This window comes from Poecile atricapillus, chromosome 19 (genome assembly GCF_030490865.1).
Source record: "Poecile atricapillus isolate bPoeAtr1 chromosome 19, bPoeAtr1.hap1, whole genome shotgun sequence".
NCBI lineage: Eukaryota > Metazoa > Chordata > Aves > Passeriformes > Paridae > Poecile > Poecile atricapillus.
In genome coordinates, this window is record NC_081267.1 from 5,566,730 (window position 1) to 5,580,630 (window position 13,901).

Sequence of the window (13,901 nt, forward strand, 5' to 3'; positions counted from 1 at the left end):
GTGCCCAGTGCACAAACAGTTGGCACATTGTTGGAGAATTTTTCATCCCCTGTGGAAGAACCACCCATTCAAATCTCTGAGATGGACTTTCTTTGTTGATTGATGGTAAAGTGAAGGCGAATCTCACTGTGTCTTCCTTCTGTAGGTGTATTGTGAAGAAACAGTCTTTCAAATCTATGATTAGAAGATGCCATTCTTGTGGCAGCATTGTGGGAGAGGGCATCCCTGGCTGTAACGCGCCCATTGCCCACATCTGGTCATTGACCTTGCGTAGATCATGCAGCAATCGCCATTTTCCGGACTTTTTTGGGATGACAAAAATTGGAGTATTCCATGGGCTGAGAGATGGTTGGATATGTTTTGCTTGTAGCTGTTCCTGGACAAGCTTATGTGCAATTGCCAGTCGCTCTTGGGATAGAGGCCACTGCTCAACCCACACAGGCTCATTAGATTTCCACTGAATCCTTGGGGTTGGCGGCCTGTCAGCAGTGGCGACTACTAAAAAGGTGATTGATTGGGGAGAGTTAGCGTTGCTCCGAGCTGGCTGAGAACATCTCGACCAACGAGCCCTCCAAGGGTTCCAGGTAAAGGCATGACGTATGGACATAAGGTGGTAGTCTGTCCTTCAGGAAATCGAAATTGAATTGGGTGTACACTTCTCAGTGGCGTGGAGTATCCTCCTACACCTTGTACCGAGCTTAAGGCTCTGTGGAGAGGCCATTCTCTTGGCCACCAGACTCGGCTGACGATGGTAACATCAGCTCCCGTGTCTAGCATCATCTTGACTCTTTGTTGCTTTGATCCGTGGCACAGGGTAATTTCAATTACCGGTCGATGACTCATCTGTTGAACAAGGTTCACCACGGTGTCTCCTGTTGATCCAAAACCTTTGGCTCCACGTGCAGGAGCACTTCGAAAAATGTCTTTTTCAGTTGCTACCTTTTGAAGCAACACCAATTGAGCAATTCTTGTTCCCTTTTTGATTGTAAGTGGAGGAGCCAAAGTGTAGGCACACACTTGGATTTCACCCGTATAATCAGCATCGATGACTCCTGGGAGAACGATAAGTCCTGCCATTCCAGCAGATGATCTTCCAATCAACAAAGCACCAAGCGCACTGTTAGCAGAGTAAACAGGCCCTGTGACTCCAGTTGGGATTTTGCGGGCACTGGTGTCGATGAGTGTGACGTCTACTGCTGCTGCCAGATCGAGTCCCAGGCTCCCTCGGGTTGCTGGTGGACTGAGCTGTTGAATAGAGTTGGGCCGGCAACTTGTGTCCTCGCGCGGCGGCTCTCCGCGCTCTTGCTCATGTTTTTTGAGAAGCGACATACCGAGGTAGCATGCTTGCTGTTCTGGCAGTGATCACACCACACAGTAGCTGGGCAAGATTTTCGCAAGTGCCCTCTGCTGCCACATCGAAAACAGATGGCTGCAGGTGAGGGGAAGGGTTTGCCTCCACTCCCTAGCTTGCCAACAGCGGCAGCAATCAGATTTGTGGTTGGCTTGATGGCTTCTGCAACAGCGTTGGCTACTAGCTGTCCTTGCTGCGTTTGATTTACTCGCAGGGCAATATCTAGCATGTCTCCCACGTCTGCTTGCTTTGGGAGTGTGGCAAGGATAGGCTTTATCTTCGAGTTGGCGTTCTCAAAAGCCAGCAGCTTAAACATGTTTTGCTTTGCCTCCTCAGTCATGTCGTTCTGAGCTTTAAGGGCTGCTGACAGACGATCGATGAAGTGAGAATATGGTTCTGTGAGACCTTGCCGTATTGTTGTGAAGGAAGGATGAGGTTTGGAATCAGGCACAGCATTAAAGGCTTGTCGAGCGAGCTGTGCAGACAAGTGATGCATTGCGAGAGGGTAGTCTAGTTGTACAGTCATATGACTGTAAATTCCTGAACCGGTGAGCATGTCAGGATTAAGTCCATGCAATACATCATTTGGATCTCGAGGTCGATTAGCTTCTAGGATTGCTAACCTCTTCCATTCCTTTTCCCACACCATAAGCTGTGATGGAGTTAAAAGCAGACGAGCGAGATTCTGGCTGTCTGTGGGACTGTTAACATCAGAAGTGAACAGCCAGTCCAATGCAGTGTTTGCAGCTTCAGATTTGATGCCATTCTCGGTGAGTGTCTTCTTGGCTTGCTGCAAGATCTTCCAGTCATGCTGTTCATAACGTGGATTCTGCTGGTCATACAAAATGGGACAAGCAATTGTGCCGGCTGCTTGCCACTCTCCTTCAAGCACTGCATCTCGAATGACGCCGGACCACCTCTGCTGTGCTCTGTGCTTTCTGTTCTCTTCCTCCATGGTGATAGAGCTAGAACAAGGCTGTGGTGTTGACAGTGTCTCCAAAGGTGGAGCAGATGGTTCAGGGCGCAGCATATCCTGTAGCTGTTGGACTGACTCTGCTCGTTGTCTCGGTGTTTGCTGCAGAACTGTTTTCTCTGGCTGAGGCTGCGCTTTATTTATACATAGGTTTTGCTCAATTTGAGCTTGGAGCTGCTGCACGAGCTGCTCCATTTGATGTTGCCATCCCAGTAGCTCTTTCCGTGTCGCTGCGCTGTCATTACTTGGCTCTGCTCCCGCTGCAAGCCGTCCGTCATCAGAATGTATAGAGATGTCATCATCGGAGGGAATAGGGATGTCCTGCGGTTTTCTCCAGTGAACGGTAGATGGCATCGAAGGGTAGATCTTCGGTTTGCACTTTGCGGCTCTTGTTTCTGCTGACGTATCAGGCTCCGCCTGGCTGGAGCTGGCGCCCGCTCCTTCCGGGGGAGCCGTCATTTTTACATCCGCATTCGGCAGGGTAACTTCCGGCTTAGGCTCTGCCGGCGCGGCCGGAGCGGCAGCGTGTTCCGCTGGCGCGGCCGGAACCGCGGAGTGCTCCGCCGGCGCGGCCGGAGCCGCATCGGCGCACCCCTGGGATTTTAAAAGTTCCGCTACGGTGCTACACTGTCTCCCGGTAAGCCCTTTCGCTGGCCGGACATGCCCCACCCCGAAAAATGCACTCAAACGATTCGCGGACTCTGCGGGGGGTGATTGCGGCGCGTTTGTCTCAGGCTGCGCCATGGCGTCTATGGCAGCTGCTGCTACTGATGACTCTGCTTTCATATCCCGTAGGGCATTTAACACAAGTTTCCAAACTGAACCGAGGGCTACTACCTCTTTACTCTTTCCCGTAATAGCCGTGTCCCACATCAAATTCCCGACATCTGTCCACTCTTCCACTGCGAAAAGCAGTGAGGGCACTGCAAAATGCCCACGATTTTTCGCCCATATAATGAGCTTATCCAGGTCTTTTTCCCTGGCTGCTTCACCTCGTTTAACAAGGATACCGAGAAGCAGTTTTTTAGCCGCCGCGAATTCCGTTTCCATGCCGACGGCTCCCGCAAGTCGGAAGGTCGCGATCCCTCTCACACGCACTTGCCTCCTGGGTCCCCCCCAGCAGCCCTACTTCCACGTCTAACCGCTCCGCGTCTCACCGCGCTCAGGCTGCCTATCTGGTGCCGATCCGAGCCCGCGACTATTAATGCCCAGATCCACTCCGCTGACTCCAAAGCCCCTCTGCCCGCAGGGGTGTCCCTGGACGGAGCGCCAAATGTTGAAGAACCCCCGAGCAATTCACCAGTCTTCACAGAAGTAATTGTGAACGCCAGTTTATTTCTATTATCAGCACACTTTTATAGGGTTCTACAGGGTTTGCAGGCAGAGCGAGCTACTATTGGTTAACACACACAAGTTTACATTCTTGTCTCGTTACACAAGAACATTGTTTAACTTTCTGCAGGTAAGTTTCAAGGATTTTAGCCCTTAATATTGCGACTTATCCCAGAGGCTGGTTTGTGCAGACAGGCCTTTACTAATATATCATGTCCCCCATCTGCTAAAAAGCTCTCTATAGTGCCCCACAGCAACGGGAACACCACAAGGACACGGCAACGTTCCTGTGACATCACAGCAGCAACTCCCCCAAAAACTGCCTGGAAGGTTCTCCTGGGTCACCAAGGAGCACAAAGGATCCTCAGAAAGCACAACCTATTGCTCAAGGGATCCAAGAGGAACTCAGAAAATGCAGCAAATGAGGACACCCCACCGCCCAGCCTGAACACTGAGAAGGAACAAAGAAGTGACCAAACCAAAAGAAATACAACTTTTGGTCACTGATGCTTCTGACTAAAACCAGTGTCTCGGTTCTAGAAGAGGAGGTGTCTGCTAGGGAAAGCAGGAGCCTCCCTTGGGATGAAAGAATGTAGACCCCCTCCCTCCAAATTATTATAATTTTGAAATCAAGGGGCTTTCAGGCAGAGATCTGGGGATAGGAATAACAGTTCTTTACTAGTATAACCAGGTAAACAAACAAACAATAACTACAGCAATAACAAGAACACAGAACCAGGGACCCCGTGACAGCTTTCTCGGCTGAGATGGGATGGAGGAGAGGCTTTGTTTCACAAACCCCCTCGGGCAGTCAGTCCCGGTGCTCCTGCAGGGTTCTGAGGAACACTCAGCTGGAACAGCAGGGATGAGCTGAGATCCTGGGCTGTTGGCTGAAGTGGATCAGCAGCTCCACGGCGGTGCCTGGCACTGCCACATGTCCTGGCAGGACAGGGAGTGTGAGGCCACCAACAAAGAGGGGAGAATGAGAAGCAGCAGCAGCTCCATCTGGGTGATGGCAAAATTCCCTTCTCCCCACCCCAACAGCTCAGTGCCCAAAGTGTCCTTCTCTGAAGCTTAAGAAAAGCCCGCCAAACTGTCCCCACCCTCCTTTTTCCTGCCCCCTTCCAACCCCCTGGGCCTGGCCAAACTCTTTGCCTTTTGTCAATCACCCACCAAGTACCCACAGTTAGGTTGTCCCCGCAACTAATGGGTAAAAATTCCACAGGCAATCCAGAATTAAAAAAAAAAAAAGACACCTAACCCCCAACACCTGCCTCTGGCGAGGACCTGAGATGGGATTGAATATAACGAAAGGGCCATGGCCAGACCCTCACGTTCTTTGATCCCACATCATGTCATTGCCATAGGCAGGAAAAGGTACAGGTGTCTCCCCAGCATGGATCACAGGGAACATGGATCACCAGGTCTCTGCCGAACTTGAATTTTCCAAGGGGGGATGAAGCTGGGGCAGTGCACAAAGCTCTTCCTGTACTTTGGGGCATTTTCAGAGCTTCCCTTACTGGTGCCTCCGTTGGTGTTGGGTCAAGGCAGAGCTCTGGCTGAAGCTCTCCCCACACTGGGGACACTCGTAGGGCCTCTCCCCAGTGTGGATGCGCTGGTGCCTGATGAGGGTGGACTTTCGATTGAAGCCCTTCCTGCACTCGGTGCAGCGGAAGGGCCTCTCATCCGTGTGAATCCGCTGGTGCCTGAGGAGAGTGGAGCTGCTCTGAAACCTCTTCCCACACTGGGGACACTTGTAGGGCCTCTCCCCAGTGTGGATGCGCTGGTGGATGGTCAGATGGGACGTCTGGCTGAAGGTCATCCCACATTCCCCACACTCATAGGGACGTTCCCCAGTGTGGGTCCTCTGGTGGTAGATCAGATTGGAGTTCTGGCTGTAGCCCTTCCCACATTCCCCACACTTGTAGGGCCTCTCCCCAGTGTGGATGCGCCGGTGGGTGATGAGGGTGGAGTTGTGCTTGAAGCCCTTCCCACAGTCGGGGCAGCGGAAGGGCCTCTCATCTGTGTGAATCCGCTGGTGCCTGAGGAGAGTGGAGCTGGTCTGAAACCTCTTCCCACACTCAGGACACTCGTAGGGCCTCTCCCCAGTGTGGATGCGCTGGTGGATGATGAGTTCAGAGCTGCAGCTGAAGCCCTTCCTACATTCCCTACACTGATAGGCCCATTCCCCAGTGTGGATCATCCGGTGGCGGAGCAGTTTGGTGCTCCGGCTGAAGCTCTTCCCACACTCCAAGCACTTGTAGGGCTTCTCCCCATCCTGAAGCTGCTCATGGACCACCAGCTCAGAGCCCTGGCTGGATCTCCGGCCGCCTACCCGGCACAGGGTGGGTCTTTCCTCCTCAGAGCACCCTGGGATGGGTTTGGAGCCCCTCCTCCTGCAGGATGTCTGGGGCTTTTCCTCCCCATTGGATTCCTGCGCTGTGGAGCTGCTCAAAACGGCCTCTTCCACAAGGTTCTGCCGTGGGGATTTGTCCTCCCTGATCTCCATCCTCAGCTCCTTGTCTGGGGGAGGAAGGACAAGGAGAGGATGGGATTTGCCTCCATGCCAGAGGGAAGGGGAAGGAGATCCCCCCAGTGTGTCCCCAGCAGGACGGCGTCGGCAGCGGGGTTGTCCTGCAGCCGGGGGCCATGCTGGGCTGGGAGATGGAGCAGGAAGGAAGGGGGAAAGGTGTACTGACTTCCTCCTCACCTGCCTGGGTGTCCTGGAGCATCTTCCTCTTCCTCACAGCCTCCTTCTCCATCTGGACAAGGTCTGGGAATGGGAAATACTGGTTTAGGAAAAATACAATTCACAAGCACATTGGGTATGGGGGTTCCTCCTGCCCACATCCATCTCTAGAAATCACAAGCCTTCCATGAAAACCTCCAAAACACCAAGATTCAGCCCTGAAAATGCCTCCCAGGAGTTCCCCATCTCTGGTCTCTCCCCTTTGGTGTTCAGGGGTTCCCCACTGTCCCAGCTGCCAGGGGTCACACTTGTACTGGGGGTCCCCTGTCTGCTCGGTCCCTGCCCTCCCCAGGCTGCTGGGAGTACCAGGAATCCAAAAAGCTCCCCCTGTTTCCATCTCCCCACTCAGGGATGCTGGGACCCCCAGTGTACCCCAAGGGGCATTTTCCGCTCAGCTTTGCAGTCCTTAATTCTTAAATATCCCCACCAAAAAAATCCTGGTTTTGTATAAGGTTAGTCCCTACCTAACCTCCCTTTTCTTTTCCCTATCCCATTGGCTGTAACCCCCCTGTATCCCCTGGCCACCCCCTCCCCCAAGTTTAAGAGAGCACCTGAGGAATCTCAGCCTCTTTCTTGCCCCGGGCGATCCACATACAATAAACCCAGGACCACGTCTCGTAAGTCTGAGCCTTCTTTGTCTAAAATACCTTAGGTCCATGTTGGATATATTTTGAGACCCCTTCCCACCCGTGTTCTGAGAAGGGCGGACACATCCCCATGGGGGACAAGACTGAAGGGGTTTGTGGAGTATTTACAACATCTTCCTCCCTCTCCTCCCCTTCCATCCCTACTCCTTCTCCTCCCTAACTCCACCTCCTTCTCCTACTTCCATCCCTTCTCTCTCTCATTCTTCATCCCTCCTCTTCCATCCCTCCTCCTCCTCCCCCAGGAGCAGTGACACCCTCGGTGCCCCGTTCCCAAACCCCTCACAGCCCACGGCAGGAGCGGGGATGGAGCCGGGACAGGTCGGGATGGGCAGCGCGGGGCTCTCCGCTGCTCCCACCCGCTGGGGACGGGGGGAACCCGGCCCGGGGAAAAGGAGAGGGAAACTGGGAAAATTGGGGGCTGCAGATCCAACCTGGGGCTGGCTGGGGACCCTGGCTGGGGACTGCCAGCCCTTGGGGCTCCTCTGGGGAGATGCGGGAGGGGGAACACAGAGAGGGCTGGGGGATCCCAGGAGTGGCAGCACTGGCAGGGACTGGTTTGTACTGGGATCATCCTGGCAGTGGCTGAGATTGCACTGGCTGTGTACTGACATCATACTGGGATCATACTGGGATGATACTGGCAGTGAGTAGGAGCCTGCAGGGGGCAACTGAGACCAGGTTGTGAGGAACTGGGAATATGCCCTGCGCTCCCCAGAACCCCGGGACTGCCCCCCATAGGTCCCATAAGTCTCCCCCAGACCCTTCAGGATCCCCGAGTGCCCCCTCAGCGCCCGTTCGGGACCCCCCAAAGCGTCCCTGGATCCCTGAATGCTCCCGACCCCACAGATTCCCCTTCCAGCCACTGCTGGGAATTCATCTCCCATCATCCCACAACACAGTTCCGCGCCCAAACCTCCTGCCGTGCCCCGCGCCCTAAAGAGCCCGGTTACAGCTCCCCAGGTTCCCCCCAAGTGCTCCCGAGCCGTATACATTCGCCCGAGCACCTGCAGCACGGCTCGGACGCAAAAGTTTTCTCCAAGCGCTTCCCCACACCGCCGAACGCGCCTTCCGAGCCACTTCCGAGACTACAGCTCCCATCATGCTCCGCGGCGCCCATAGAGCGCTATTCCAGCCGGGACTTCATTTCCCGTCATGCCCCGCGCCTCACCGGAACCCATTGGAGCTGCGCCTACAACTCCCGTGATGCTCCGCGGCCCCATTAAACCGTATTATACCGGCGCCTACAACTCCCATCATCCCCCGCGGCCCATAGATTCATGTTACAGCCCCCCAAGTGCCCGCCCAGACCCCGAAGGGCCCCCAGATTCCCCTCCCTGACCTCCAAGTGCCCCCCTGGACCCCCAAGTGCTCCCCCGGACCCCAAATTGTCCCACAGAATCCCTAAATGCCCCTCCAAGTGCCCACCCGGCTCCCCCAAGTGTCCTCCAGACCCCCAGGTGCCCTCTAAATCCCTTCCCAGACCTGAAACTGCCCCAAATGTTCCCCAGAAAAGTTTCCATGGACCCCAAAGTGGCCCCTTTTACCCTGTCTGAGAATAATTTCAAAATTATGAGTAACGGGCTAAAAATAGCAGAAATTAGCATAAAGAGGGAGAAATAGTGGTCAGTTAATTAATGAAGGGAATTGTGGTACTTAGAGCCAGAGAACAATAATGTTTTGTTCCTGAAAATGTATCAATTCTTTTATATAAATGCAAAAACAAGGTTATAAGAATACAGAATAATATTATTATAAAAAGTAAAATTTTATTTTTATAAATTAATTAGATTTTAATGATAAAGAAAAATTGATAAATGTTCTCAATGTTTTGGGATGTCAGTCCCACGTAGGCGATGTCAGACATGCTGAGGCTCGGGGTGAGGAGCAGGTTGTCCAAACAGGGGCAGCCCACAAGGGGCTCATTCTTCTCTGTGACCAGACCTCCTCAGGAGACATTCAGCATCAGGATTGTAAAGAGTAAATCGTGACCTCCTGATCAGTACAGAAGGATGTTTTACAGTTTGAACAGTAGAGTGTTGTCACCGTAAGGTGCCTTCTTTGTTAATATACCTCATGTTGTGACATGTTTGGTAAATACCAATGTTGTTGTACCAGCCTTGTTAATGCCACCTGGCCTTGTCTATTGCCTCTGCTGCTCCCGGCACCCCCCAATGGCACCGATGGCAGCACCCAGTGTGTAGATGAGCCCAACTCCCATGGGGGGTAGCACCCAGGAGAAGTGGATTAACATCCAAAGACCTCTAGAATCAGGGAGCCATGGCACAAACTGGACTCCAAACTACACTGATGAGCAAGGGAGAACATTGGGCAACTGGCTGATGTTCTGGACTTTGTCACCATAACTAAACAACACTTGCTCTCCACGACTACCCAGGATTTACAGTAAACCAGAGTCCTTCTAGAGACTCTACTGAAGACAGAATCTCCAGCTCTGCCCTGTGGCAAAGCCGAACATCTCCTCCTCTGGGTCATCCATCGGGAGCAGCATTGAGCTCCCCCACCTAGAGCTGCCCTCAATAAAGGCATTAAAAAGGAGCTGCTCTCCTTGCCTGCTCTTTTCAGAAGGACTGAGCCCGTGGCAGAGTGACCCACGCTGCAGCACTGTGAGGGGGCTGTTCCCCATGGGATGGACTCAGCTTGGAGAAGTTCCTGGAGAAGTCTCCGGTGGGAGAGAGCCCAGGGTCCAGCAGGGGAACGACTCCTGTCCCTGAGCAGGGGGAAAAGCCCCGGGGGATGGAGTGACCATGGCCCCATTCCCTGTGTCCCTGCACTGCCGGGGGAGGAGGCACAGCTGGGAGGAGGGAGGGGTGGGGGGAGTTGGTTTTAAGGTTCTTCCTTTATGTCTCATGATCCTGCTCTGAGTTTTTGGAGTTTTCTGCCAGAAATCTCTCTCCTCCCCCACTCATCCACAGGGATTTGGGGCAGTTTTCCCTTTTAGGGGGAAATCCGAGTGATGCCCTGATGCTCCTAATTAGAGGTGGGAGAAGTGAGGCTCCAGGGCTTCCCCCTGAGCCGGAGCCACCGAACACCCAGGGCAGGGAAAGGCGGGCCGGGAGCTGCGGAGAATTTTGTTTGTGTTGGGAGCTCAATGGCGGCTCGGGCCGGGCCCGTTCCAGGGCTGTTCCTCATCTCCGCCTTTCCCCTCACACAGCCCGGGGGGCCCTGAGAGCGCGGGGCGGGGCTGTGCCGTGTGCAGAGCCCGCCGCTGGCTGCGATTGGCTGCTGCTGCCGTCACTCGTGGTTCTGGCGCGCTCTGATTGGGCAGAGCGGGGACAAGCCCGGCCCCGCTTGCGCCCCCAGGGCGGCCGTGGGGCAGGAGAGCCGCCATTGCCGGAGCGTCTGTGCGGGCCCGGCAGCGGCGGCAGCAGCGGCCGGAGCCCGGTGAGGCGGCGGCGGAGCTCGGAGGCGGCCCCGGCCATCGCAGGTGGGAGCCGCGCTCGGTTCTGCGGGGGCTCGGGGCTCGCTGCGGGCCCGGGAGGGGGCGGCAGGGGGCTGTGGCGGGTGGGTTGTGCCGTGGCCGGCCCGTGTTGGCCCTGGGCTGAGAGCGCTGCGGGAGCGGCTGCCCGCGGTCTCCTTCTCGCTGCGGCCTCGGCAGGAGCCGGTGCCGGAGCAGCGCTGGCTCGTCCCGGTTCGTGTCGGTAGCCCGGAGGTGGCTGCGCTGTGCCCGGGGCTGGGCGAGAAAATTCCCGGCGCCAGAGGTTTGTGTGGCCAAAGGAGCCAGAGGAGTGGTGTGAAAGTGACTTTATTGCTGCCCAAAGGGAGAGGCCATGGGGCATTTGCCATTCGCTCTCTCCAGTTGCTGGAGGACGCGGCCTCGTTTTTGTCCTGATTTTCCCGGCCGCGTGTCCCTGTCCCTTTCCCCACTGGCGGAGGTGCTTGGAAGGTTCAGACTTCCCGATCTGCCTCCTGCATGTCCCGGTTAATATGTACCCACCACTTTTGTAGAACATCCGATATTGATGGCTCTGTTAAGTCTTTGTTGTTCTGGAAGTTCAGGAATTTAGCAGGACTTTGTCTGAGCAGTGGTCCTTGTCAATTAGTAACATTTTCTGAAACTGATGCTTTCTCCCATTGCTTCCTTATGTGCAAGTCCCTGGCCCTATCTCCAAGCAGATTCACTCACTGACTCTGTTTTTTCTTCCTGGCTGTTCTTTGTTTTTGGGATTGCTCTCAGTGCCCTCATTCTCTGTCCTTTTGTAGCCGTTTGTGGCTCAGGAGGCCTGGCTGCCCCCTGCATCCCCTTGCTCAGCTGCTGAATGAGCTGCACTCAGCAAGGTGTCCTGCATGGTGAAAAGATGAGAGTTGCTGTAGAACATAAGAGGAGAAAGTACATTCGTTTAACCCATGGTCTGCCAGGGAACCACAAAAAAAGTTGCCCATTTCCATGTTTGGACCAGTATATGAGCTGCTTTCTTATATCTTTTGTTATCTGTTTCTCCACTTTTCCTTTGTGTTCTGTTTGCCAACAGCAGTTTGAGTCATTTAACTTTCCACAAACTCTGCCTCTTTTTTCTGCTAAAAGACAATCTGATCCCATCCCATGGTGAAATGTTGTGTTCCTCATCTGGGTGGATTGGTTGGGAAGAAAGTCAGGAACTGGAGCTGTCTGGTTGGGTATTATTTTGAGGACATCCTGTAATCTAATTATGCCATGGAAATGATAAATGGTTTCTCTGGCTCCTGATATGAATTTGTCAGGGTTCCCAGGGCCTGGTCCATGGTGTTGCAGGATTTGTTCTGGTGGCCGTTCATCTTTTCCCCATTTTTGGGTGCTCCCTCCAGCCAGGGCTCCATCAATTTTTGGCTTTTCTCTAATTAAATCAGCACATACTTGGATTCCCAACTGATTTCCCTTAACTTGTGGTACCAAAAAAACCCCAATGCTCTAATTCACCCTAGATAACATAGAAAGTGAGAGCACAAGTTGAGGTGGGGAGTGGGATAATACCCCCATTTTTTATAGTGAAGTTTTCACAACAATCTCCATTTGCTGTTTTCCTTTTCAGCTTAACCGATTTCTGCTGCAGAGTCAGATATCTTCACCATGGGCTCTGCCTTTAGCTGTGCAAATTCCATCTGTGCCCCCAGGCAGAGCTTGGGGTGAGGGGCAGAGGAATTCAGCCCAATTCCTCCCCCAGGCAGGAAGACCCTGGTACATTGTCCAGGCTTTGGCCCAGGGGTGTTAATTTGCATTTCTGAAGCTCCTCTGCTGGCTGCCTGGAATGAATCTTCTCTTCCTGGGCAGCCAGGGGATGGCTCACATGGAGCATCCCTCACCCCCCCATTTTGTTTTCAAAATGCAGCTTAAAGGTGAACATGGAAAAACCCATACCATAATTTTGCCATCGCTAAGAACCACGCACAAACATAAAAACGAAAATTAGAAAGCAATCAAGTATTTTCTTCTCTGACTAAAAACTGATTCTCACACCACTGGCCCAAAGAGAACTGACAATAGTAAAGTAGAATTATTACAAAAAATTCTTCTAATGGTGTAATCCTTTCACTGCAACTGTTAAAAGCAAAAACTCTCCAACAGTGTCTTTAGAGAAATAAAGCATTACTTGATTCTGAACAGAATCATTTCAGCCACACATAGTCTGCATGTGCAGAGAAAATCATTCCATGACATGTGAGTTTTACTAGATGTTTCCTAAACTTTATACAGTCTGAACCCATAGAAATCCATGGGTTTAGTGTTCATTGTTTCCATGTTGTGGAGTTCTTAGTGTTTGGTTTCCTGTTGCACCCGGATTTCTGTGTCTCTGATGTGAATTAGGTCTGCACTCCTGCATTTCCTGCTCAGCCTTTTCCAGACCAGGTGTCTCCAGCTGTGCCAGGGCAGTGTCTGGGGCAGGTGTTGGTTGATGTTTGCTGCTGGGCCTTGATGTTTTGTTGATGGTCGTTGTCTTTGTGGGAATCTTTTGGGCTATTCCCAGTCTGTTGAGATGTTAAGTTCATCTCTGCTGAGTGGTGGAACATTCCTTAAAAAAAACCCTTTAAAATTCCTTTCCCCAAGGCAAATGCAAATGAAGCCTGACTGCAGAAATCAAATAAAAAATAATTTTACACTTGGTCTATTTTCCAGTACTCTAATCCCAGCCAGCCCAGAGTGTAATTGAGAGCCAGAGTGGAATTCTCACGGTGCCTTCCCCAGCAGCTGTGGCGAGGGCAGGCACAGAAAGCCCTGAAGCTCCAGCAGTGCCAGCCAGGATTGTCCCGCAGGGGCTGGAGATGCCAAAGGAGGGTGCCCAGGCCGAGGATTTGAGCAGAGGATCTGTGAGCAGGCCCAGGAGCTTCCCCCGCTGGGGAGCCCTGGCTGCTGCTGCCTTGCCTTCAGTGCAGGCTCAGGGGCGGCCTCCCATCCTCCTGCTGCAGCCGGGAAATCCAAATCTCTGGGGCTTCAGAGCCCTTGAGCCGAGGCTGAGGGGTCCCCCCGTGTTCAGCTGTGCTGGGGCTGTTTCTGTGCTCAGGGACACTTGGAATGGGCCGTGCCACTTGGCCACCAGAGCTGCTTCTTTCCACTGCTTTGGCAGGACCCGATGTCCTGGTTGGGTGTGTCGTAGTAGAGATGGACAATGACACCTGTTTCTTCTTCCATCATAGCCAAAGCTTTATTGCACACAGCTTATATTTACATGGTTATCAGAAGGCACCGTGCTTAATTTCAGTTGGTTGGGAACTCAGTTCACTGGTTGGTAATGGTGAGTGTTCACGTCAATTCAAACTTTTCTCTCTAACAATGTTTACATACTTTTTCTACTGATTCCCATGGGACAGATCCCTTGTTACTACAGGTGCACTTGTTTTTCTCCCAAAGATTAGTTT

General features: G+C 53.1%; 1 pseudogene; it reads right to left on the bottom strand.

Moving 5' to 3' along the window:
• LOC131586379 (uncharacterized) overlaps positions 1–13,901 on the bottom strand; it is a 712,054-nt pseudogene that overhangs the window by 592,979 nt on the left and 105,174 nt on the right.